This window comes from Tamandua tetradactyla, chromosome X, assembly GCF_023851605.1.
Source record: "Tamandua tetradactyla isolate mTamTet1 chromosome X, mTamTet1.pri, whole genome shotgun sequence".
NCBI lineage: Eukaryota > Metazoa > Chordata > Mammalia > Pilosa > Myrmecophagidae > Tamandua > Tamandua tetradactyla.
The window spans coordinates 167,980,047-167,985,488 of record NC_135353.1 but is presented as its reverse complement, the minus strand read 5'-3'; the positions used below and the strand labels follow the sequence as shown (position 1 = coordinate 167,985,488).

Below are 5,442 nucleotides of genomic sequence, written 5' to 3'. Positions count from 1 at the left end.
GCTGTCTCCTCTCTATCTGACTGCCTGTGTCTAAATTTCTTCTGCTTATAAGGACAACAGTCATACTGGACTAGGGCCACTGTGATCCAGTTTGGCCTCAACTAATGACATTTTCAAAGATTCTGTTTCCAAATAAGATCACATTAGCAGGACTAGTGGTTAGGACTTGCAGTACTGGGGTGGGGATGGGGGGGGGTGGGGGGAGGACAGACACAATTTAATCCATAGCAGAGGATTAGCTTTGTGGGGGAATTCAAAACCGGAGAGCAAATCTACAAAAACAAACCAGCTTAGGAAATCTCACCACCTGGTAGACATCCAGCAAACATTTGTATAAATGGGTTTTAAAATAGCCCATACAAGCATGGTGGCATTTTGCAATGACTTCTGCTAGCCTGTGGGAGTGTTTGGGAGAGAGCAGGCCACGAGGCTGAGGAAGCTGAGGACAGGGGCAGAAGCAAGATGGGAGTCTGCCTGAGTCTCCTGTGAAAGGATTTTGCACATGTAATTAAAATCCCCTGTGAGCTGACTTTAAAATACAGAGATGATCTGGGTGGGCCTGGCCTAATCATATGAACAGTTTATAAGCAGAAAACTTTCTCTGGCTGCTGGCAGAAGGAGTCACACTGTTTCTAACCGTGAGAAGGCCTCAGCGTATCATTGCTGGCTGGAGATGGAGGGGTCCACCTGGGAAGGGGTGACTTTAGAGGGTCAGGACTCTGTTGGGGCTATCTAAAACAGATAATATCTATTTTGCTGTTATTTTTCATCCCTTCTGTACTGGCGAAATGTATATTAAAGCAGAGCTAAGAGTGGAGTGGGAAATTCAAAATAAAGAATGACAGAAACTGAGAGATGCTACTCAGCTTCCACATTTTAATCTTGAATTTCACTTCTTGGTCTTCCTAGTACATAGTGGTGGCCATAAGAATTAGCTCTGGACAATGAGATGAAACACAAGCCTCTAGTAGGGTTTCTGGAATATCCCCCTATAATGGGCAGACTCAGCTAGCATGTATTTTTTCCCCTTTTCCCCTCGTAATTCTTCTTGCCTGGAACAGACATAATGCCTGAAAGTGGAGCCACCATCTTGTCACCATTAAGTAGAGGCCAAGAAATTTGCAGAAATCTGAGCCTGACAACCTTTGAGTTAGTAAATTAATCCCCAGAATAGGTTACTTTTATATTTTTTTCTTAGATAAAATAAAATTCACATCTATATTTAAAAGCTACTAGCCATGTTGTCTATTATTTTCTACCACCAAAAAAATTTCCCTAACTGGTAAAGCAAGTTGATAAGCTTAATTTTTTTAAACTTTTTTTATTGTATAGTATAACATATATACAAAGCAAAGAAATAAAAAAGTGATAGTTTTCAAAGTACACATCAACAAGTAGTTACAGGACAGATCCTGGAGTTTTTCATGGGCTACCATATGATCCTCTCATATTTTTCCTTCTAGCTGCTCCACAATATAGGAAGCTAGAGTGCTTAAATAATTTTTTCCTTTTTTTTTTTGTGAGCAATAACATACATACAAAAAAGCTATAAATTTCAAAGCACAGCACCACAATTAGTTGTAGAACACATTTCAGACTGTGACATGGGTTACAATTTCACAATTTTAGGTTTTTACTTCTAGCTGTTCTAAAATGCTGGAGACTAAAAGAGATATCAATTTAGTGATTCAGCATTCATATTCATTTGTTAAGTCCTATTTTCTATGTATAATTCCACCATCACCTTTGATCTTTCCATACCTCTCTTTGGGGTTGTTTGGGCTATGGCAATTCTAACTTTTTTTATATTGGAAGGGTCTGTCACTAATACAGGGTAGGGAGATGGAGCTATCTAATGTTCTGGAGGGGCTGAGCTAGGTTTCAGGACTTATCTGGACCAGGGACCCATCTGGAGGTTGTAGGTTTCTGGAAAGTTACTCTAGTGCCTAGAATCCTTGTGGAATCTTATAAATTGGCCAAGGTATTCTTTAGGATTGGCTGGAATGGTCCTGGTTGAGGGTTGACAGGTTATGATAGGTAGCAAGGTCTACCTGAAGCTTATGTAAGAGCAACCTCCAGAGTAGCCTCTCAACTCTATTTAAACTCTCTCTGCCACTGATACTGTATTGATTACACTTCTTTTTCCCTGTTAGTCAGGATGGTATTGTTGACCCCACAGTGCCTGGTCTGGATTCATCCCTGGGAGTCATCTCCCATGTCACCAGGGAGACTTTTACCCCTGGATGTCATGTCCCAAATAGAGGGGAGGGCAGTAATTTCACTTGCAGAGTTGGGCATTGAGAGACTGAGGTGACATCTAAGCAGCAAAAGAGGTCCTCCAAAAGTAACTCTTTGGCATGCCTATAGTTAGTCTGAGCTTCTCTGCTACCTACATACGCTTCACGAAAGTAAGCCTCATGATTGACAGCATGGCCTATTGATTTGGGTGTCCCTAAAGTTTGACACAGTATCAGGGGATTCCCTGATGGTAAGGTTTAAAAGTTCCATTGTCTTTTTCCCCTCCCTCAGGGGACTTTGCCAATACTTTTTGATTGTTTGCTTAATACACTCTAGGATATTTCCAGGCATTACAATAATCTATTTAATAAGGATTAAAGGGCCTCTTTCTTTTTCTGTGCTTCCCGTGTTTCAGTTGTTCAAATAAGCTATACAGATAGGTTGAATTAGATTATGCACTACAGAAAATTTCAGTTCCAGATCAAATAAACCTTTCTTCCATTGGTCACAAAGAGTATGTGTGGTTCTAAAACACAGACACTATCTTCCTTACCACTGTCTAAATTACTTTAACCCCAACCTGTTTGGCTTCATCCTTATCTCTAAATACCAGGTTATATATATATAAACAGCCTCTCAAAATCCAGAAATAATAATTACCACCCCAGACTTAATGTGTCTGCTCTAAAAGTTTACAGTCTAGGCCCCTGTTTTCTTATAAGCATTTTCTAAAGGTGACCATACCATTGTTTTTGTTTGTTTGTTTCTGGCTTATTTTGTCTCACCAAATGTCCCACATGTTTATTCACATCATTGCATGCCTCATGAAATTATTCCTTTTTGTGGCAGCACAACCTTTGTTCATAAGTATATACCATTGTTCACCAGTATACTTCTCCATCAGTGTATCCTTCAGCCACCTGCATACATCGGCATCATGTAGAGGACTCTAAGTCCACAGTCCATTAACATTCTCAATTTTAGATAATTTCATTGTTCCAAGAGACAGAAAACCAATAAACACACCCTTACCAAATAGAAAATCTAAACCTCTTAACTCTTGTTCCTCCCCCCATTATTTACCTCTGCTGTTGCTGTGGTAATGCTGATGGTTTCCTTCTGAACATAGCTGATAGCATGCAATAGCAGTTTTCCCCCGTACCCTGGATTTAAACACTCTTTATACAAGAATCATGTCTTTGGGCCCGGAGAAGATGGCGGCTTAGTAAGATGCGCGGGTCTTAGTTCCTCCTCCAGAACAGCAAGTAAAGAAAAAGAAACAATACGAAACAGCTCCCGGAGCCACGACAGAGACCAAAAAGACAGCGTACCCCATTCTGGAACGGCTGAACGGGCAGGGAGAATCCGCTGCGGTGAGATACCCGAGGGGCGCGCGCTTTCCCGGGCCGGGGCGGCTGGTGACCGGGGTCCCTTCCACACATGTGGCTTCCTGGTCTGACTGGGAACGTTGGATAGTGGGGCCCTCCCGCCACACTTGGCGTCTCGGGCCAGCTGGGCAATTTGGACTGGCACTCCCCCAAGCCACGGTGGTCGGCGACCCCCCCTCCACGCGCGGTTTCCCAGGCCGACTGCGAGATTCGGATTGGCGAGTTAAAGGAGCCACAGCATCTTTTACTGGTGGGACCCGCAGACAGACGAGCGCCACCTACTGGGCAGGAAAAGAAAAACAGAGCCCAGAGATTTCACAGAAAAACCTTTCAACCAGCCGGGTCCCACACCCAGGGAAATCTGATCAAATGCCCAGACACCAGCAGAAAATAACGGATCACGCTCGGAAAATTGAAGATATGGCCCAGTCAAAGGAACAAACCAATAGTTCAAATGAGATACAGGAGCTGAGACAACTAATGCTGAATATACAAACAGAAATGGAAAACCTCTTCAAAAACCAAATCAATAAATTGAGGGAGGACATGAAGAAGACATGGGCTGAACAAAAAGAAGAAATAGAAAATCTGAAAAAACAAATCACAGAACTTATGGGAGTGAAGGACAAAGTAGAAAAGATGGAAAAAACAATGGATACCTACAATGGTAGATTTAAAGAGACAGAAGCTACAATTAGTGAACTGGAGGATGGAACATCTGAATTCCAAAAAGAAACAGAAACTATAGGGAAAAGAATGGAAAAACTTGAGCAGGGGATCAGGGAACTGAATGACAATATGAAGCGCACAAATATACGTGTTGTGGGTGTCCCAGAAGGAGAAGAGAAGGGAAAAGGAGGAGAAAAACTAATGGAAGAAATTATCACTGAAAATTTCCCAACTCTTATGAAAGACCTAAAATTACAGATCCAAGAAGTGCAGCGCACCCCAAAGAGAATAGACCCAAATAGGCGTTCTCCAAGACACTTACTAGTTAGAATGTCAGAGGTCAAAGAGAAAGAGAGGATCTTGAAAGCAGCAAGAGAAAAACAATCTGTCACATACAAGGGAAACCCGATAAGACTATGTGTAGATTTCTCAGCAGAAACCATGGAAGCTAGAAGACAGTGGGATGATATATTTAAATTACTAAAAGAGAAAAACTGCCAACCAAGACTTCTATATCCAGCAAAATTGCCCTTCAAAAATGAAGGAGAAATTAAAACATTTATAGACAAAAAGTCACTGAGAGAATTTGTGACCAAGAGACCAGCTCTGCAAGAAATACTAAAGGGAGCACTAGAGTCAGATACGAAAAGACAGAAGAGAGAGGTATGGAGTAAAGTGTAGAAAGAAGGAAAATCAGATATGATATATATAATACAAAAGCCAAAATGGTAGAGGAAAATATTATCCAAACAGTAATAACACTAAATGTTAATGGACTGAATTCCCCAATCAAAAGACATAGTCTGGCAGAATGGATTATGACCCAGCAATACCACTGCTAGGTATCTACTCAAAGGACTTAAGGGCAAAGACACAAACGGACATTTGCACACCAATGTTTATAGCAGCGTTATTTACAATTGCAAAGAGATGGAAACAGCCAAAATGGCCATCAACAGACGAGTGGCTAAACAAACTGTGGTGTATACCTATGATGGAATATTATGCAGCTTTAAGACAGACTAAACTTATGAAGCATGTAATAACATGGATGGACCTAGAGAACATTATGCTGAGTGAGTCTAGCCAAAAACTAAAGGACAAATACTGTATGGTCCCACTGATGTGAACCGACATTCGAGAATCA

The 5,442-nt window shown here is 41.4% G+C and overlaps 1 long non-coding RNA gene across 2 annotated transcripts in view; it reads left to right on the top strand.

Annotated features, from left to right (window-relative positions):
• LOC143670722 (uncharacterized) overlaps window positions 1-5,442 on the top strand; it is a 262,410-nt gene that overhangs the window by 109,044 nt on the left and 147,924 nt on the right. The gene's annotated exons all lie outside the window — the stretch shown is intronic.